At 41.0% G+C, this 22,245-nt stretch overlaps 1 protein-coding gene across 5 annotated transcripts in view; it reads left to right on the top strand.

Moving 5' to 3' along the window:
- The first annotated feature begins 559 nt into the window (after positions 1-559).
- Positions 560-22,245, top strand: part of LNX2 (ligand of numb-protein X 2) — a 93,814-nt gene continuing 72,128 nt past the window's right edge. For 4 of the 5 annotated variants that reach the window (XM_073340617.2, XM_073340607.2, XM_073340627.2 and 1 more), the window contains exon 1: positions 562-751. The gene's annotated coding sequence lies outside the window, so the exon portion shown is untranslated. Of the gene's footprint in view, positions 752-22,245 lie in introns of all 5 variants that reach the window. The other variant, XM_073340637.1, reaches the window with a different exon arrangement.

Below are 22,245 nucleotides of genomic sequence, written 5' to 3'. Positions count from 1 at the left end.
ACCCAGCACACAGGAGCAACCTGTGAACGGAAAAAAGCTAATTTTTGTTTCCAGTGCGGCCTCTAGCTAGCCACAGTTGGTAACGTAGAATGGGGTGCCTGCAAAGCGGAAAAAAATCCCTCCTTTTTATGTATCCAGCGCTCATCCTCCTACTGCTTCGCCCTGGTCTCCTCCGGGCTCCTCCCTCCCTCATTTCATCTCAAATCTAATATCGCCCATTCCCTAAATCCAGTTATTGCCAGACCCGCCTCAAACCCCCTTCCCACCACTCCCCCACTCGCTTCCCCGGCACCCCACCGCCTACCCCCGGGCTCCACACCCACCTGCCCTTTCCCTGTTAACCTCTCCCCGCTGCTGCCCCAGCCCGCCCCGCGGGGCGCGTGTGCGGCTGGAATCAGGCGAGCGGCGGGGACACCCCAGCGCCGGGCCGGTGTCGCCTCCTCAGCCGGGTCCCGCCCTGGCCCCGCTCCCATTGGCTGCGGAGCTTCCTCCGGCCCCGGGCTGGCGGCTGAGTGGCTGAGCCGCGCCGTCACTCGGGCCGCGGCGCTGCCCGGAGGAGGAGGCGGCCCGCCCAGGTGAGGCGTGCGGCGAAGTCCTTGCCCGGAGTTGGGCGCTTGTCTCTTGCCAGGACCTCGGCGGTGACAGCGGGAGGCGGAGCCGGCCCCCGGCCGCGGGATGAGCAGGACCCGGGCGCCGCGTTGAGTTGGGGCCGGAGAGGAGGAGGAGGAGGTGACGGCGTAAGCCGGTCGGGGTAAGTTCGCTGCTAGGCTGCGCGCTCTTAGTGCCGCAGCGCCGCCATGCCCTGTGCCCCGCCGCTGGGCTGCCAGTGGGCTCGGGGGCTGGCTGGTGCCTCCTGGGCTCTGTATCAGAGCTGGTGGTGACATCTCCACCCCCCTGGGCTTCTGTCAACTGGCTGCTACTTTAGCCTAATATCAGACCAGGGTAGTAAAAACCTGCGCTCAGGACCACAGATAGTGATTGTGCTTGAAATCTGAAGGCAGGGAAATAATCTCTCTCCTTTCCCCAGTTCTGTTTCTTGTGTGTGTGTGAGGGAGGCAGGTCCTCTCCTCTCTCACGGGGACAGGGTCTGTTCTGGGGGAGGATGTGTGGGTGGGTTGATGATGATGATGACTACTCACTTCTCTTCCTGGGCACGAGTCTCTCAGCCTCCACTCAGTGGCAGATGGGGGTAGGGTGTTGATAATGATATCTCCTCCTCCATCTCCCCTTGTGCTGTCTCTCTGTCTCTGGAAGACCATTATTCTTTATGTATGTTGTGGTGGCAGTGCCCTAAGGTTCTAGTCAGGTTTAGGGCCCCATTGTGCAGGGCACTCTGCAAACACATAAAATGGCACAGTACCTGCCTCAAAGGAGCTTACTGCTTTTAGGGTCCTAATCCTGAAAGTTGATCTGCTTGGGTGGACTCCTACCCCCACATAGTGCCCCATTGAGGTCACTGAGGCTTTGCTTGGGGTACAGGGGTCAGCCTGTACCCCAAGGTTTGTTCGGGGCCTAAAACACATGCAGCGAGTATGGTCAGGATAGAAGTAATGAGAACATGTATTTATATAGGATAATAATATGCATACCTCAGAAGTTCTGGATTAGTTCAAAGTTTTGTTTTATATTTGTGTAAATAAAAGTATTCGCAATCTCCACTGGTTCTCAACCTGGTCAAAGATTGGGTGGGGAGAGATACTGATTTTTCCTCCTACTCCCCATAGTTCTCTCTGAGTCCCTTCTCCATGTTAGAGATTTGTGAAGTGGGTGAGTCAGCCTCTTACTGGGAGACAAGCTGGGTGAGAAAATATCGTTTATTGCACCAACTTATGTTAGTGAGAGAGACAAGCTTCAAGCTTACACAGAGCTCTTCTTCGGGTCTTGGAAACGTACTCAGAGTGTCAAAGCTAAGTACGAGGTGAAACCGATTGTTTAGCATAAGTAGTTAACATGTATTTTGAGGCAGATTTACTGTTTCTTGAGGATATGTTGGTGGTAATTACCTCTATGCTCCTTCAAATTCTAACATACTGCATTTCCTATCACTGTAACTGGGAGATTGTGAATTCCCCCCCCCCCCCCCCATGTTTCATACCTTTCAGACAGAAGATTTGGATAAATCCTGCATTGCAAGCAGAGGCTGCCTAAATATGTCTGTTGACCGTCAGCTTGACTTTGTCTGTATATATATTCAAATTTTTATTTGAATATAAATAAGTTGTCATTACCTTTTGGGGGAAAATACAAAACAAAAACAACAAAACCCACACATCCTGAGGATAGAAAAAAGCAAAGGCAAAGTCATCGTTGCAAAAATGTAATGAGAGAAGAGGGTTTACCTTGCCCCCTGTGGCTGGCTGTTGCCATTTCTCATCTCTGTAGAGAAGAAATGGGGTTTATTCCTGGTGCCTGTGGTATTAAACACAATGAAGGAGAAAAAATGGGTATTTTCTGGATGGAACTGCACACTAGGTGTCTTCCAAGAACTACACAATTCTCTACCCAAACCTGAACTGTCATTATGTGCTAAAGACTGTACTTAATCCTAAATTGCATGTGCGCCAAAACTGATGTGTTTATGCTTTAGCTTATGTACAGAGGATTGACCATAGATGCATTTATTCTGTCAGATATTGAAATACATCTATTTTACTTTGATATTATTTTATGAAAGAGCACTAAAGTCTGAAAAGCAGTTGAATTACTGAGTGTGTTGGAGGAAGAAAGAACCGCTGTAAACAAGCCCCTATTACAGGAACTGGATTACGGTTGTGTGTTTTACAACCGTGCCAAAGAAAACCATAGACATATGTAAACTTTCCCAGAAGCATGTAGAACAGGCAGCCATTTCAGAACTTAAATGTAGACGTCTACTTTGTAAATAACAAATGCTTTTTCCTTTTTTGAGCTCTACTTTTTTTCTATCAGAAAAATAATGTAAAAGCTAGAGTGGTCTTCTGCTAAACAACTGAATTTTTCCAACGAATGCTTTAGAAATTATTCTTTATTTTGAAAAAAATATTAGTATTCAGTCAGCTAAGTGAATAACCAATTGTTTTAGATGTGGCACTGGCAAATATGACTGTCCCTTACCATATTGTTAATGAATACTATTTGATTGTTTACATCTGTAGAAATCCACTATTAAGCACTTCTGAGCTTAATTTAATTCCTTTTTTTAATTACATTATATTGTGGGTTTATTTTTTGATCTTCATACAAAATTAAAATATTTGTTACGGATTAGTTCTGGCGTACGTTTGATGATAGTCTCTGAAAATAAATTCAAAATCGTAAGTGCATTTGACCTATTCTTAAAAAGAGAAACTATTCTGAGCTAGACTCTTCATTTAATGAAATAAACAATTTGAATGGCTGATATTTATTCTCGTTCCCATTTCTTTTGGTTTGCTAATTTTTATCCTAAGTATACAAGCAGATAGCAGATCAAGGAGGCTTAGGAAGAAACATCAGATGGCTTGAAATAGTGTCCAGCTCCATATCCACTTTGAAAATAAAGATGTAGTGCCTTATGCTGCTGTGACTTTATTAAAACAAATTTCCTCAGAATGGAAACAAGGTACATAATCTAAATACAAATTGTAGAACATTAGCATGACTTAACAGAGCACTGTTAGCGTTGCTTCTGTAATTAAGCTTCTTGGAGTAGGAATCTTATCTTCCTTTGTGGTTGGTGCTACATAAAATAATACAGTGTTTTGGTGATGGAAAGTTAGACCAGGCTGAGAAGCAAATGCAAAGAGAACCACTTTGTTAGTCTAAAGTGAACTGAAATGATATATTTTAAAAAAATAACAATAACTGTTTCCTTTACTAAATCACTAAAATACATGGATAAATGTAACAATTAAAGTTTATTTTAAACTAAAATATTCTGTACTGTTTTCCTAATCTGGCTGCATCTTCATCCTGTATTAGCATTTAGTAACATCATCAACTCAGGCAGGGTGGAGAACCCTGAACTCAGGGCAAGTAAGTAAAGGAAAAATGATTTTCAAATATTGGGTTTTAAATATTTTTGCTTCTTGTGATGGAATATACGAATGGATTCTATTCTAGCAACTTTAAAAAAAAAAAAAAACCTAGTTCACTTTAAACAAAGCTATAAACCATGGATCCGGTTCTGGAAGAGAAGTGGGCACCATGTTTTTGTTCTTGTCGATTACAAGAAATATCGGCCATGGTACTGCAAGCTGCTCTGGCACCAAGGGTCTGCTCTCCCAGGAGTCTTGCTAACTCCAAGGTATTGGCGTAAGGGTCCCACCTGCACAGGGCAGTCTAAGAATCAGGGCTGTGGTGCATGTAGTGTGTCAAACCACCACGACGAAATATATCTGTGCACATATCTATGTACTTACTTGCTGACAACAAGCAAGTTTGTTAGCTTCTGGTGTAAAGTAGCCCCACCATCCCATAGAAATGTAATCTACTTCAAAAGATAAGTTAAAGTAGTTTCAAGCCCCTAAGTCTCCCTGCTCACTCATATGTTTTATAATCTCAGTTTTGTACTTTTTAAAATAAATCTTCATGTAGTTGAAATAGACAGTGCAGAGGAAAGAGTGAAATTGACAAAATTTTATGTATAATCATAACAAGAAAATGGAACAAAATAGATTTTCTTATTTTAGTCTTGCACTTATAATGATAATAGGAGGTAAAACATTTTCAGACCAATGCATTTTTTCAATTGAGAGTATCACTTTAAAATTAAAAGTGAAACGTATAAAGAGAGAGTGTTTATTAGTTATTGGATTAATCTAAATTGATTTCAGAAATCAGTAAGATGTAGTGTGTTTACTAAGTATTAAATGTTGTAACTAAAAAGAAAACTGCAGTAATTTAAAAGCAAAATGTTCTTTGTCGGAGCTGTAGAAGACAACAGAGGACATGAAATCTCAGTCAGTCGTTGATCTTCCGTATTTAAAAACTCTGTATTGACTTTTATTTGCAATGACAATTGGTTAATATCAAATCACTGACTTGCATGCTTCTTAATTGTCTTATAGTAGACCTATAGAGTTACTTGTTCAGAAAGTGTATGGCCTTCTAAAGATGAAAATTAAATCCTTTCAACTGTCATTATTTAATTATGTAATTGTTGGGTCATGGTGTCTATAGTGCAATAAAAAATAATGTTGTAATGCATGCTTTTTGTGGCCCCAATTCTGCAAACACTTATTCATGGGCTTAATTTTAAACATGAGTATTTTCATTGGAGCTAATGGGTCTACTTTTGTGTTTGACGTTAAACCTGTGCATAAGTGTTTGCAGGATCCAGGCTTAACAGGAATAAATTTGGTGGAATAAACCTAACCATCCATGCTTAATACCAAAGCACTTCATATTTTGCATGAAACCTGTAGTTTGTGTGGGTGTGTGTCAAATCCAATGGGCATGCCAGCTCCAAGATACTTTTCCAGCTCATAGCTCTGTTAGCGGTACTGTTGTCTTATTGATGACAATATGATTGCATATGTCATGACATCATATTTGCAGCATATTTTACAAAAATGTAAACGTGTCATAGTTTTTAATTGTTAAAAGAGTTTTTTGATTGTATGATTTTTATGTTGTGAACCATTATATTGCTTTAGATTTGCATTTGTGTCAATGAATATTAATTCCATAAACTGGTAGGTGTTCATTTCATGTGCCCTTTTTAGTATTTTGGATAGGGAAAAGAAAGAGATGAAATCGTGAGCTTCAAGGAAGTACATATTAATCTGGTTAAGATCATGTTTGTTCAGTACAGCAAGAATGTAAGAAAGCATGTGTTTTGAAGATCTAAGCATTTTTCTTGTTTCTAAATGTCAATGCACTCGTAATCAAGTTCTAAATATACTTTTGTAGGATAGTTTATGGATTATACTGTAAAAAGTTATGGCTGTATGTGTATAATTATGGCAGTCTTTCAGAGGAAGGGCATTTAGCTTGTGAGATTTCAAAAATTAACATAATACTTTGCATTTCTGCAACATCTTCCACCGAAAAAACTTAGCAAATTTTTCCACAATTTAATGAATGAAGCCTCACAACAGCCCTGTTAAGTAGTTTCATTCTCACTTTTTATAAAAATGTAAATAAGTTGTGAAACTGCTCTGTATCTACTGTAGCTTCTTAAAAATTGTCTGAATTTTGTTTGTACTACCATTTGGCATAGTGAAATAGGTCAAAGCAGATAATAAAGTAAAATAAAATAAATGCAATGAAGCCAGAAATGATACTGCTATTCTTATATATGGTCATTTGGATCTCTGGAGGCCCTACATTTTCTGAAATATAAACTTCATATTTCTTTCCATTACCCTAAATAACAAAAACAAATCAGATGTTTGACTTGAATGTCAGTTGAATCTGCCTATGTATGCATTTTATGGTCCCAATACTGTAAAATACTTAGGATACTTTATTAGTATGTACAGTAGGGAACCCTTCAACCAGAGGTGACACGTAACTGTGGATGGGGGTGGGGTGGGGGGAGTCACAATTGAAAGGTTCTGTGGGGGCATGTGACCACTTTGTATGTTGCCTCTGTCTCCATCCCCTGAAACTTGATATGTATGTACATAACATATAGTAGCAACTACCTCCTCCTTCTCAGTCCTGTGGCTGCCCAGCCCCTTACAGAGCTTGCAGGTATCCCTGCCTGAACTATACTCAATCAATTTAGCAAGTGTTCAAAATAAGACTAACAAAAGGAGCAACACAGTTGGGATGCACATTCCCCCATGAATCATCAGGGTGGGTGGCACCAGGGTGGGATTGTGCTTGGGGCTGGATCGTCTCAGTTAACAAGAAGTTGGAGAATTATCAGTCACTTTTTGTTGGAAGGGGGAATATGGGACTCCCAAATTGCCTTCTCCTTGATACGCATGTTGGAGGCTGCTGGAGTTTAAACGCACCCCCCTGCTGCTGGGATGGCATGGAAGCAGCAGGGTCTGCCCTTTTTTCCCCACTCTTCCCACCTCCCCCCCCCCCAGCCTGCTCCCCTCGCTCACTCCCAAGGCTCTTGGGCTGGATGGGGCTCCACCTGAGCTGCCTGGTGCTGAGCACCATGTTGCTGCTCCTCTTCCCAATCTGGAAGATGCCACTTTGACTCACCTCAGTGAGCGGTCTGCAAAGCAGACTGTGAGAAGTGCTGGGACTCCAGCAGCAGGGAAGGAGAAGCAGCCTCAGGTAGTGGGGGTTGCTCAGTCTTCAGCCAATCGCCCTGCTGCTTTCTCCCTCCCCACTCTGCACGGACACAGGCATGTGACCCCCCCCCCATGTTCCATCTGCCTTCAACCATCTTTCCCCCCCTTCACTTAAAAAGAAGAATGAAAGCCTATTAGAACTCCAGGTTTGAAATCACTCTGATAGATCTTTCATTGAAATGATACTTTTTTGTCCCTAGGTCACCATCCCAAATTTACCTGGCAAATGTTTTCTTCAAGATGCAGTTTAAAAATAAAAGTTTCTAATTCACAGAACAGAAATTGTGACAATAACTAAGTCACGGTATCCTGTTTAGACAGGAAGTTGTCTAGGATGGAAATGCTTTAGGAAATAGGCTAATGTAAGTGAGAGGATATCCAGCTTCCTGTTTGCACATTTGAATTTTGTTGTCCAGTGGATGAAGATAGACAATTAACTGTTTCCTTCCCCAATTCCTTTAGTGAAGTGAGGGTAAATTTCATTGCAGAGGTTTGGGAACATTTACTTAACTAATGGTAGTTAGAGTAGACAAATACTTATGTAAGAACTATTGGCTGTGGTGCAAAAATCATGGTGACTGCGGAGGCGCATATTCATTACATAATTAGATACCATCTTCTAAAGGTCTAAAATCTTAGGTACAAACAGTGATAGATACCCAGAAAAGAAAAAGACATTAAGGAAATGTGATGCGTAAGATGTACCTATACCTACCAATATATGTATTGGATTAAAACACAACTGAAAAGAGGTGTGTGCAGGAAGCAAGGAATCAAAAAATAGCAGTTGCAAAAAGGCAAGGGTTAGGTTTCAATTTTTCCTGTCTGGAGTGGTGTAGTTAAGTCAAATCTTCTTCTTCATGTAGCTGTTGGGGGAAATGATTGGAGTTCCCCACAGTTGTGCATCAAAGCACAGAGAGAAATATTTCCTTGAGAGCATATAAGTGATATTGAAATATCTTATAGTTTTACTAACTCTTCTAGTGATAGCCGTGAGAATATGAAACTGTAGTGCATTATCTTCCAAGAGCTTGCACAGGTCCAATGGAAATTATGTCAGGAAGTCTGTGTTTTGCATCTCTTTTTACTGCTTGATCAGAAGATGATGCTGGAATAAGAACAGTTGCTATCAGTGACTGCAATAAGGTTCAAGTCAGTATTCCTTATCTCTTCCATTTTTGCAACCTCTTTTGGTATTGCTCTGGTTGCTTCTGTACTAACATATGTAGAACACACTACTTCCTCTTGAATGCAGGATACACAACCCCAGAGCCCTTTGTTATGAACTGTATCCCCTTTAAAACTTGTGGCAGATGACTACTGCAGTCAAAAGACTCCAAATTCTATCTTTTGTGGTTTTCTTTGCTGTTTAAAAATGAATGTGAACACTAAATTATTAGGTGGTATTGAGGTGCATATGTAGCCACAGAGCTTTCCTAAGCAACAGAGGTAGATGTAAATACAGGCAAAACTATAGTTACTTTGAAAGGTGGAATGCATGGAGAATTTTTTTGATATGGAAGTGAAATATTGGTATCTAACATCTGTAGGTATATTTTGTTCTGGTCACGCTTTAGCTGCCATCCCAAAGTAATTGACATTTTCTTGTCCCAAAGTAAGTTCTCACTTGTTATGTCTACACTGCAATTAGATACCCGTGGCTGGCCTATGCCAGGTGACTTGGGCTAAGGGGCTTGGGCTAAGGGGCTGTTTGACTACAGTATAGACATTTGGGCTTAGACTGCAGCCCGAGCTCTGGGACTCTCCCACCTTGCAGGGTCCCAGAGCTTGGGCTCCAGCCCAATCCCGAACGGTTATACTGCAGTTAAATAGCCCCTTAGCCCGAGTCCCTTAGCTGTAGTCAGCTGACATGAGCCAACTGTGGGTTTTTAATTACAGTGTAGACATACCCACTGTTTTTCAGTCAAGCTTATTCATAGATACTAAGGTCAGAAGGGACCATTATGATCATCTAGTCTGACCTCCTGCACAACACAGGCCACAGAATCTCACCCACCCACTCCTGCGAAAAACCTCTCACCTATGTCTGAGCAATTGAAGTCCTCAAATCATGGTTTAAAGACTTCAAGGAGCAGAGAATCCTCCAGCAAGTGACCTGTGCCCCATGCTACAGAGGAAGGTGAAAAACCCCCAGGGCCTCTTCCAATCTGCCCTGGAGGAAAATTCCTTCCCGACCCCAAATATGGCTGTTCAGGTATGTTTTTGAATCCAGTGCAGGTGCTTCTTGCCACTTGTTTCACTTGGTGTGCAGAACAACACTTTAAAAAGCCCTTTTGTATTTTGATTTTTTTCTCCAAATAGCATACCAGGTAGTGACTTTCTCAGCCAAGAAATAGATTCTTAAAGGTGACTTCTCTGTAGTGGTAGGTTATACAGTAAATCAGATTTCAAGGAGGACATACGGGCTGTGGGTAATTGTACATGACTCATGGATAGTCAGGTTTGGCAAAACTAACTTTTTAAAAATAATTTCAACAGATAATATCAATGTTTACTTTAAAACATTTTCTTAATTTTTTATCAATTTAAATTGTCACAGTTGCGGGAAATTATGGTAGGTCAGTCAACAACTAATCACAGTAGACATTGAGTTTCAAAAAGCTAAGGCTTTATAACTTAAAATATTATGTCAACATCACATGTCAAAATATATAAAGTAAATATCCTTAAATTAAACTAAGTTCTCTAGCAGCATTCTTCTTACTTTGCCTATTACTGATGGAAATATTTTTCTGTTGGTATGTGTGTGGATGGCTAAATCAATGTTTACTGACATATACCAAAAAAAAGAATGAATCCTTCTAAACCTATGGATAATGCACTGAGAATCTACAGTATATCACTCACATAAGTAGGGACCATGTTAGGTTGTTCCTACTCAGAGAAAAATCAAAGTAACAGCTATTGAAATATGAGAACTTGTGCGGCTAGTTCTTTATGTTCATTTTGGATTTAATGCATATTTATCTACTCCCCTCTCTTCCCTGTATTTTCTTGGTATGTCTCCACAGCAATGAAAAGCCCGCATGTGGCCCATGCCAGCCGACTTGGGCTCGCAGGGCTTGGGCTGCGGGGCTCTTTCATTGCTGTGTAGACTTCTGGGCTCAGGCTAAAGCTGGAGCTCTGGGACCCAAACTGAGAAGTCTACACAGCAATGAAACAGCCCAGCGAGCCCGAGTTGACTGGCATGGGCCAGCTGCAGGTTTTTCTTTGCTGTGTAGACATACTCTCTATGACAGAATATTCCCCTGTGTTCACACCAACACATTATTGTAATAATCTTTGTATGAAGTATATCTTCTAAGTTACGTCAAAACTTATAATTTGCTGTTCAATAATACCATGGCAAAATGCACATAGCAGCATTATATGTGAAGTTATAAACATAAACTGAAATCCTGACTAAAAGTATGTTTTCTAGATAAGTCTGGGGAGTGGCCAAACCAGTCCCTCAGAGACAAAGGGTAAGATGATGTTTCAGCCAGATGTAAACAAGGCTGATGGACCATTACCTGCTAAATGGCCGTTCTTTGGCAGGAAAGGGGGCAGGGGAAAAAAATCTACATCTTAGCACAGAAATGGCATGGCATTTCCTTCCTTCCTTCCTTTCACACAGACAACCTGTCACCTTGCTCCCAGCTGGAAATGTTTTTCAAGAGAGGGACTGAAACTATAAAAAGCAGGGGCAAACACCTCAAGGCAAGGTGAACACCTCCACCCTTCCCTCCCCTCCATCACATTCACTGCACCTGAAGAGACAAAGGAAGTAGCCATTGGACTCTGGGGGAGGAGTCCTGACCTAAAGAGTTTGTTCAGTAAGACTGCTGAAAGCATGTGATGAAAAAACTTTGCTTTGAATCTAATATAGTTTGTTAGGCACCAGTAAGCATTTTATCTTTATTTTTCTTGTTGCCATTTCTGACTTTTATGCCTCATTACTTGTATTCACTTAATTTTTTTCTCTTTGTAGTTAATACATTTGTTTTATTGTATTATCTAATCTATTGTGTTCAAGTTGAAGTGTCTGGGTAACTTTATTTGTAGTAACAAGTTGTGTGTATATTATTCCTTTAAAGGAGTGACGGACATAATATATTTGCACTATCCAGGTGAGGGCTGGGCAATACAGTACATACGTTTCGGGGGTGGAGGGTGGAATCTGGGACTAGGAGTGTGTTGGGGTCACCCTGTGTTAATCTTTAAGGCTGATAGGAGCCAAGGTGTGGCTGTCTGGCTGCAACATCCACAGACATAGATGGGAGTGACTTATGTGCTGGATACTGTTTGTGAGCAGTCCTGGTTGGAAGCTACTACAGCAAGGCATTGTAAAGGACACCCCAGGTTACAGGGCAGGGGCGACACAGTTACTGATTAGTATGGATTATACCCTGGTATATCACACCTGGTATTTCCCATCATACTCATTTTTTTTCTGTTGCAAGACACTTTTTCTCCTCAAGTTACTGAGACTTTACTTATGACTAAAGCGATTGCATGTTAAATCTATATTTTTGTAACTATTGACCCTCAACTGCTCTACATATGGTTCTTTTGTATAGTGGAAAACACTTTATATAAATAAAACAATTTGAAATCGCACCTGGAGCTGCAGCTAGCCAGAGATGTCAAGAGTAACAAGAAGGGTTTCTTCAGGTATGTTGGCAACAAGAAGAAAGCCAAGGAATGTGTGGGCCCCTTACTGAATGAGGGAGGCAACCTAGTGACAGAGGATGTGGAAAAAGCTAATGTACTCAATGCTTTTTTTGCCTCTGTTTTCACTAACAAGGTCAGCTCCCAGACTGCTGCGCTGGGCATCACAAAATGCGGAAGAGATGGCCAGCCCTCTGTGGAGATAGAGGCGGTTAGGGACTATTTAGAAAAGCTGGACGTGCACAAGTCCATGGGGCCGGACGAGTTGCATCCGAGAGTGCTGAAGGAATTGGCGGCTGTGATTGCAGAGCCACTGGCCATTATCTTTGAAAACTCGTGGCGAACCGGGGAAGTCCCGGATGACTGGAAAAAGGCTAATGTAGTGCCAATCTTTAAAAAAGGGAAGAAGGAAGATCCTGGGAACTACAGGCCAGTCAGCCTCACCTCAGTCCCTGGAAAAATCATGGAGCAGGTCCTCAAAGAATCAATCCTGAAGCACTTGCATGAGAGGAAAGTGATCAGGAACAGCCAGCATGGATTCACCAAGGGAAGGTCATGCCTGACTAATCTAATCGCCTTTTATGATGAGATTACTGGTTCTGTGGATGAAGGGAAAGCAGTGTATGTATTGTTTCTTGACTTTAGCAAAGCTTTTGACACGGTCTCCCATAGTATTCTTGTCAGCAAGTTAAGGAAGTATGGGCTGGATGAATGCACTATAAGGTGGGTAGAAAGCTGGCTAAATTGTCGGGCTCAACGGGTAGTGATCAATGGCTCCATGTCTAGTTGGCAGCCGGTATCAAGTGGAGTGCCCCAAGGGTCGGTCCTGGGGCCGGTTTTATTCAATATCTTCATAAATGATCTGGAGGATGGTGTGGATTGCACTCTCAGCAAATTTGCGGATGATACTAAACTGGGAGGAGTGGTAGATACGCTGGAGGGGAGGGATAGGATACAGAAGGACCTAGACCAATTGGAAGATTGGGCCAAAAGGAATCTGATGAGGTTCAATAAGGATAAGTGCAGGGTCCTGCACTTAGGACGGAAGAACCCAATGCACAGCTACAGACTAGGGACCGAATGGCTAGGCAGCAGTTCTGCAGAAAAGGACCTAGGGGTGACAGTGGACGAGAAGCTGGATATGAGTCAGCAGTGTGCCCTTGTTGCCAAGAAGGCCAATGGCATTTTGGGATGTATAAGTAGGGGCATAGCGAGCAGATCGAGGGACGTGATCGTTCCCCTCTATTCGACATTGGTGAGGCCTCATCTGGAGTACTGTGTCCAGTTTTGGGCCCCACACTTCAAGAAGGATGTGGATAAATTGGAGAGAGTCCAGCGAAGGGCAACAAAAATGATTAGGGGACTGGAACACATGAGTTATGAGGAGAGGCTGAGGGAGCTGGGATTGTTTAGCCTGCAGAAGAGAAGAATGAGGGGGGATTTGATAGCTGCTTTCAACTACCTGAAAGGGGGTTCCAAAGAGGATGGCTCTAGACTGTTCTCAATGGTAGCAGATGACAGAACGAGGAGTAATGGTCTCAAGTTGCAGTGGGGGAGGTTTAGATTGGATATTAGGAAAAACTTTTTCACTAAGAGGGTGGTGAAACACTGGAATGCGTTACCTAGGGAGGTGGTAGAATCTCCTTCCTTAGAGGTTTTTAAGGTCAGGCTTGACAAAGCCCTGGCTGGGATGATTTAACTGGGAATTGGTCCTGCTTTGAGCAGGGGGTTGGACTAGATGACCTTCTGGGGTCCCTTCCAACCCTGATATTCTATGATTCTATGAATAAACTCAAGAACTGAACTTCTTTGTTTTAGCATCACTAATACAAAGATAAAAGTATCATTTACTAATTTATTTAGTCTGGCAAAACTAATTGCAGCAGAAGCACCTGTTATTTGCACATTGTCTCAGTATGTGCAACTCTTACACATCAGATGCAATAGAATATTCAAGTTTATGTTCTGCTTCTAAATGGAAATGAACATAGGGTGAATTAAATTTTTGCCGCATGTACTGCATTAAGTCCATCTTAGTCCCCGTGAACACTCGTAGATACAGTACTGCCTAAATCGTATTGTGATTCTACAGTTTTTTCACTTTGAAATACATTTTGGCTCATAACTGGTGAGTTATCAGGTCTGGTTCTTCTACTTGGTATTGGAGTGGGGGTTGGGGGAAGCTTTCCACTGAAGTAAAACAGGCGATACAATAGCTGTGAAAGGGAGAATCAGCAGCATAGCTTGTCTATGTATTTGACCTAGGCTGTCTTGCCATGTAAGCAGAAAAAGAGAATCTATGGGAAAATGATCACTGAAACAGATAGTGGTGCAAAAATCTTGGATTACGAGAGGGTGAAATGAAGCTGTGCACTGTAGTTTCTTCTGCATCAAGCTATATGTGCCATAAAAGCATAACTCTGACAAAGAGTGGAACTATCTGAAAAGTGTCAAGGCCAATAATATTTGTTGCAAAGTGCCATACTATCCTGAAGCAGATATTTGATGAGAAACTTTCAGGTGAAGTCTGACATCCATCAGTTTTTAGTTGTTACAAAACCTTTAGAATAAATGCAGGTTTTTTCACTGTTATAAGTCTTGTAAATTAGTCCCAGATTTATTATTGGTAGGATGTTTCAAAATATTGCTTGATGTTGTCATGGCATCCACCATGAGCTCTTTAATGTCCTGAAATTAAAAAAGAATCCTACAAAAAGTGGAAACATGGACAGATTGCTAAGGATGTGTATAAGTATGTGGGGACAAAATGAAAAAGGCTAAGGCACAAAATGAGTTACAACTAGCAAGGGACATAAAAAGCAAGAAGAAGAGGTTCATTAAATACATTAGGAGCAAGAAAAAGACGAAGGAAAGTATAGGTCCTCTACTGAGTAGGGAAGGAGAGCTAATAATGGACACCATCAAGAAGGTTGAGGTGTTGCTTCAGTCTTCACAAAAAAGCTAACTGAGATCAGATACTTAACACAACACAATATTAACAAGGGGGAAGGAATACAAGGCAAAATAGGGAAAGATTAGGCTAAAGAATATTTAGATAAGTTAGATATATTCAAGTCAGCAGGGCCTGATGGAATTCACCATAGGATACTTAATGAACAAGTTGAAGAAATCTTGGAACTGTTCGCAGTTATCTCTGAGAACTCCATGGGTATGTCTACACTGCCGTTAGCAACATGTGTCTGGCCATGATGGCTGACTCAGGCTTGTGGGGTTTGGGCTGCAGGGCTGTTTAATTATGGTGTAAACAGTCGAGCTTGAGCTCTGGGACCTTCCCAACTTGCAGCACTGGTCTTGGGACCTAGGACAGCTGGACTGCTTGGTTCCACATCCCAAAAGGGGTACCAGCATTTGATTCTGTACCCAGGAGTGTGCCTGAAAGGCCAAACTTAAAGATAATGAATCTGAGTCATGTCCAGAACATCAACCTGGTGACTATCCACAAACTCAGCCAGGGTTGTAACAACCTCTCTGCTTTCAGCTGTGAATTACCCAGAATATGGGATTCTGATGCACTACTTAGTCTTCTGGACAGAAGCAGAGTTTGGTGTTATGCAGGGACTATATAATCAGCATGGTTCAGACAAGGTGTAGGAAACAAAATGAAACTGCAAAGTGTGTGGAGGAAGCTGAGGTCACCATACAAGAGGAATCTGACTTCTGGCTCTTACAGATAAGCCAGACCAATCCAAATGTGCCAAAACATGCCTGATAGATGCCATGCTGACAGGAGTGCGTGTCTTCCAAAAACAGATACAGTTCTGAATTCAATTGTCCTGTTTTTCTGTTGAATTGTTTTGTTTTTGTCATTTTGCTGCAATGCTCTGTGACACAACTTCCTTCACAAACAGAATTTCGGTGAACATTTGAATCATGACTTCTAATTGCCAAAGAGTAGGAAGGAAGGAACTCAGGATTGTTTTATCAGCCAAGTTTCAATCTCTTTCCTATTCTGGGCTCAATTTAGGACCTTTTTTGTTTGGGGTCAGTTATATTGACTCACTAATGGAAAGCTTCTCTGAATTATTTTTTAAGTTCGTGTGTGGTTCTAGTTCATTTTTTTTATTAGATCAAGTCAAATTTCCACATTCTTTAATTCATTAAGAATTTGTCATTTCTAATTTTAAGATTTTTATATCTAGTTAACTTTATTATACAAATTTTACAGAAAGCTGGTACAAAATACTTTTGATAAACTTCACTGCTCATTAACTTATTGCTTTTGCCTGCACTTGTTTATCTTCAGGAATACCTTTTAATCTTCTAGTGCTACCACTAACTTTTCATAGTAATAAGTTTGATTGATGTATTGCCTAAACTATGAAAGCTGTGTGATCCATATCTCCATCAAAGAGATTGTTTGTTTGTTCAAGATACTCAGTTACTGTGTTTATACTCCTCAGTTGCCATAGCATTTGTTACATAAAATATAGTTGACTAGAATACTCCATATGGTTTCTGTGTATTTGTTTGCATCAAAAAAATGTAGAAAACACTAAATAGATTTGAAAATTAATATAATTCAATTAATATGTGTATATTACCCTGACTGAATCCATAATATTTTCATTGTATTAATCTTTTTCAGTTTTCATAACTTCAGAAATACAGAATGACAGACTATAAAGTGCAATTATTCAAACACCTTGCAAACACGTATGTAGACTTCTCTTTTGTTAAAGGAGAGTTTAATATTTCAGGGTAACTTTTTGCTGAATTCTTTTAGAATTCAGATGTTAAGCTGTAACCCTTTTAAGGAACAAACAGTAGTTTGCAAGGTTGCATTAATAGGGGATGGATGTTTGCCTTTCAAGTTTCCTATTCAAAAGTTAGTCAACTTTCCAATATTTGAAATAAAACTGATGTAGCCCCTTTAAATAAAGGGGCAACACTTTATTTCTGCAGATCTTAAAAACTCCAGAAGTTTCTGGTTTAAGTGTGGTTTTTGAAATCCGAGAATGGAAAAAATGGCTCTGCTTTAACAAATGGATTGGAAGAGGATTAGTATCTAACATATATTAATTATGGTTTCTTTGTTAGAGCAAAATATTTTAAACCAAGCTTTTGACTTTAAAAACTTCCTTCTTTTCCCCCCAAATGTTTTCTTTAGCATGAATGATGTATTGTGGAACAACTGTAGCTGTTAATACCATTATCTGTACATTACCATTGATTTAGCAGTTTATTAAATCTTTTATAAATAAATCCTACTCTTCTGGGTGCACATTGTCAGCCTCTGTTGCATGCTATGGGAAATGCCCCAACCTGACCAGAGTGTCATGATACAAGTTGACATAAGTTGTCATAGTAAACGTCAACTTAACTATTGTCTTCACACCTGTGGAGTAACATTATGTTCCATGCAGTGGTGTTGTAGCTATGTTGATCCCAGGATATTAGAGAGCCAAGGCAAGTGAGGTAATATCTTTTATTGAACCATTTTTTCTTGGTGAAAGAGATAAGCTTTCGAGCTTACACAGAGCTCTTCTTCAGATCTGGGAAAGGTACTCAGAGTGTCACAGCTAAAGACAAGGTAGAACAGATTGTTTAGCACAAGGAGTTAACACATGTTGTAAGAGACCACTCAAGGTGAAGTGGACACTTAACACCTCTGCGGTCATAGGACAGGGAAGAATTTGTGGGTTATAGATTTTTGTAGTAAGCCATCCATCCATCCAGTGTCTTTGAGTCCATGATTTTTAGTGTCTAACAAAGTTATGAGTTGAAGTTTCCAGGCTCGTTTTTTGAAGGCATTGTGCAGGTTTCCTTTGAGGATGAGGAGTGTGAGTTCAGATGTGGAATGATCGTTTTGTGAAAAGCGTTCACCCACAGGTTTTTGTCTTGAATGAAGGAAAAATAGTTCAGGAGCATAGTGATTTGTCTGGTTTCATCCACGTAGTTGTTGTTTGGGCAGTTAGTGCAGTGGATAAGGTAGACTACATGTTGTGATAGGCATGTGTAGGACTCATGGACCTTGAAAGGTGTGTTGTGGGAAGAGTTGATAAGATTGAAAAAAACCTGTAGACTTCTCTCCACTGCTACAGTGTTGTTCTGATAGGGTCTGGTGCCACTTTGAGTTGGTGTGGCCTGGTTTGTGAGGAGCTTGCTTCTGATGATGAGCTTGGAGAAGTTGGGGTGTTGTTTGAAGGTTCAGAAAAGAATTCTTTCAGGGTATGGTCCCTATCAAGTATGGGTTGTAATTGTTTAAAGATACCCCATATGGCTTCCAGTGTGGAGTGGTATATCACAACTAGGGGTGTGCAGTAGGAGGGTTTTTTCTTTTTTCCATATTGAATCAGATTTTCTCAGGTTATTTGGGTGGCCTGTTTCATGATGCGATCTACTTCTCCGGTGGAATGTCCTTATTTGATGAATGTCCTTATATGATGAAGGCAGTTTTAAGCGCATTAAGGTGTATATCCTGGACTTTCTCCTTGGAGTAGATTCTGTGGTGTCTAAGTGCCAGGCTGTAGGTAACAGATTTTATTGCTGGGGTGATTACTGGATCTGTGAAGGTAAGTGTGGTGATTCGGCAGTTTCTTGTATATAGTTGTCTGTAGTTTTCCATTATTGAAGCTGATCATGGTCCAGGAAGTTGATGCTGGTATGGGTGTATTCCAGAGAGAGTTTGCTGGATGCGTGGTGGTTGTTGAAGTTGTGGTGGAAACCTGAGGGAGTTTAGGTCATCTGTCCATGTAACTCAGATGTATCATTGGTTCCGTGTTGCATTTGTCCAGAAATTCTTCCTTGAGGTAACCCAAGAAGAGGCATTTTAGGGAGCCATCATAGTGCTCATCACTATTCCCATGGTTTGGACAAAATGTGTTTGTTGTTGAATGTAAAGTTGTTACGGGTGAGGATGTAATGGATGAATTTGGCGATGTGTTTGGGAAGGATATCTGTGTGTTGTCTTTTGTCTTGTAGATCTCTGAGGCAGGCAGCAATGCCACATTAGAAGGGATGTTGGTGTATGGGGAGATGACATCGAGGGTGGCAAAGATGGTGCTCTGAAGGAGGTGATTAACATTGTGGAGTTTCTGGAGGAAGTCAGTTGTGTCCTGGAGGAAGCTGGTACCTTGTGTGATGAGTATTTGGGGATGGTTGCTATGATTCCCAATATTCCTTGAATAAGAGTGCCATGGCCAGCTTTGATGAGTGTGCCTGGGCTCCCTTGTTTGTGTATCTTGGGAAGCATGTAAAATGTCCCTGGGGCAGGTTGGTGGGGGATGAGGTTGTAGAGTTTCTTCTGGAGTTGTCTGGGAAAGAATTTGATGATATCCTTAAATTGCTGGGTAAATTGTGTTGTGGGGTGGGGTCTTCTTTGAATTCTTTACAGTATATGGTGTCGGAGAAGTGTCGGTTGGCCTTGTTTGACATAGGCATCATAGTTGAAGATCAAGATAGCACTCCCTTTGTCTGTTGGTTTGATCGCTATCTGATGCTTGGATTTCAGGGACTGTATAGCTGTTTTCTTGGCAGTAGAGAGATTGTGGTGGATGTGATGTTTGTTAAGGATTTCACAGTCAATTTTTTTTCCCTGAAGCAGTCATTGTAATGATCAAGTGTGTGGTTTTGTCCGCTGTGGGATGTCCAGTCAGATGATTCTTTTTTCTTATGACTGTTAGTGGGGACGTGGTAGTTGTAGCTGGTGTCATCTTTGTTGTGAAAGAATTCTATGAGGAGTCTGCGAAAGAATTCGTCTAGTTCTCCAAATGTTAATATGGTGTCAGGTTCTATGACAGGGCAGAAGTTCAGTTCCTTGGAAAGTACAGATAATTCAGCTCCAGTTAGGGATAGCCTTGATAAGTTGATGCTGTTGAGATATCATGTAGTATCCATGTAGTGGCTCTGGTATCATGGTTTCTTTTAGAAGTGGTGTTCTGTGGGTTGTGGAGATGTAGTTGGTTCCATTTTTTGTTTTTGTTGGATGGCTGTCATCAGGGTTTTTTTTATAGTTGTTTTGGATTGCTTATATGATCTCCAGGTACGTTTCCGGATTTTTTTTTTCCTTCCAGTATGTGGAAATATGCGACAATTTCTTGTTGAAGGTGGTTCCTTCTACAATCTGTGAGGTACAGGAGATGATTCCTCAGTTTTTCTGATGTCCTTCTGCAGAGCTGTTCAGCATAAATAAATTATGCATCTCTGACATACTGCGGTCACAAGGGCTAAGGTGCACCGACTATGGGCACTTCTATGTACCCACAACTGAAATGCAGACATGGCTGGGGAGGAATGCAGCAGCTCACAAAGAGTTCAGAATAGGAAATGGCAAAGAATACCATAGCCTGTTGAAACTTCAGGGAAGAATTTAAGTTGGCAGAATGTAATCAACTTAATAAGAATTTAGAATACTGGGGTTGACATCTGGACTCCTGCAATAAGTACCAGGAGAATTAATGACGACTGATGATCAAAATCTTGCTGTTAACTGAATGTTTTTTACCTTATGTCCAGCTATAACAATCCCCCTCCCATGAGGTCCGTTCAGCAAGGTTTGAACTCCAAACTTGCAGTACTGCTTGAGGATTAGATGGCAGCAGAAGGAAGCTTTTATCCCACGGGGAGAAATGGGCTACTGGGCCTATGTGTTGGGACCGGGGGGGTAGGAGTGGTTGGGGGAAGTCAAGCCCAGCCTGACTTTGACTCCATTACAGCTGCTTTGGCAGGTCCTAGGTGTTCCCAGTACAGTGGGGGGAATTGGAGGGGGTGGAGCGTGCTGTGCTGTGGCAGTTTTGTGTGCCTGACCGTAGAATGTTCATTCTCAGTTATTTTGGCACATTGCCCAAATTCTCCTGAGTAGCACAAATGGGAGAAGAGAAATAGCAATTTTTAATAATTTTTGTTTCCACAATCCTGAATGGAATTTCAGGGGATAGTGCAAACAATGGAAGGGTTTAAAACTTTACAGAAAATGGTTGCAAGGATCTTTTATAATGGGAAATGTCTGGCAAGCTAAATATCGCAGTCACTACCAGCTTTCGCAATGTTTTTATTTAAAAAAAAAAAGTCCTTATCCCAGTGTTCTACAGCATACATATAAATTTAAATACAAAATGTAATATAACAAAGATAAGCAAATTAGACATCTCTTCTGATGACAAGCTGAAGTAACGATATCCTGTTTTTCTGGCAAAAGCCTGAGTAAACAGATGGGTTTGATGCTGTGCCTGAAGGTTAATGTACTTAATTTCCAAGCAAGTGGGGGAAGTGTAGTCCAGAGTTGAAGGCCCTCTACTGAAAACACTGCCAATAGCCACAAAAAACACAATGTGGGGCTTTCTAGCTCCAGCTCAGGTATTGCAGGGGTGCTGGAGAAGAGGGATTGTGTCAAGTAGCAAGGTCCTAAACCATGTAAGGCTTTAAAAGTCAATGTTAATACCTTGCATTGGACCCAGAAGCATATAGGAAGCCATTGCAGACTGTATGAGCCCTTGTGATGGTGGTTTATTTATTATTTGTATTACATTAACGCTTAAAGGCCCTAGGATGGGGGTCCCATTCTGCTTTGCACTGCCTCAAAAAGCTTACAGTCAAATGTACTCCTTATTAAGTGGCTGAGCTGGCACATTCTGCACCAGATGCAGCTTCTTAATGGCCTTCAAGGGTATGGCTGTATGGTGATTTCTATAGTAAGAAATGTTAATATTTTTAGCATTAATGCTGAAAAGACCTATATAGGAACAGAAACAGACAGCGATATTCTTGATTTTTCCAGGCTGTTAATATTATATTCTCATCTGTCCTCAGGCATCCCGGCTATTTTGTTTCCTCTCTAGTGGCATGAACCAGGATGTCATAATATCCAAAATCAAATGTACCAGAAAATGTAATAAATTAGAGTCAATTTAGCAGAGTAATTGAAGAATAAACAGAATTTTAAACATTAGATTGCGTTATGAATTGATTACTATGCACAAAACATGCCATCGGAATGCAGCTTCATGTGAATTTACTATTGATGGCAACATTTCTTAGGTTGCTTGTGATGATAATGAAAACGAAGTGATCTGAACTTTTAGTTCATGCCACTATGTGATTTTGTAACAGGGAACAGCAGCCAAACTGCAAATTAATTTTGAGAAGGAAAGATATCTTTTTTTAAGAAATGTAGTCATGCAGAGTGGTAATACTAAAATTTAATAAAGCATAAACATGAATACAAGTGGGGGGAAAGATTCCAAATATATAGGTTTTTTTCACTAATAAGCGGTTTTTTTATATAATTCATTTTGAACACACATCAGTGCAGGGGATTCTTTGTAGCTCTGAAAAATAAAATTTAACTCAAGAAAATTTGGCACGAGTGACTGTTAAGATGTTGTAAAATGCATTTTTAACT

Source organism: Lepidochelys kempii, chromosome 1 (assembly GCF_965140285.1).
Source record: "Lepidochelys kempii isolate rLepKem1 chromosome 1, rLepKem1.hap1, whole genome shotgun sequence".
NCBI classification, from domain to species: domain Eukaryota; kingdom Metazoa; phylum Chordata; order Testudines; family Cheloniidae; genus Lepidochelys; species Lepidochelys kempii.
This window is presented reverse-complemented; position numbering and strand designations above follow the sequence as displayed.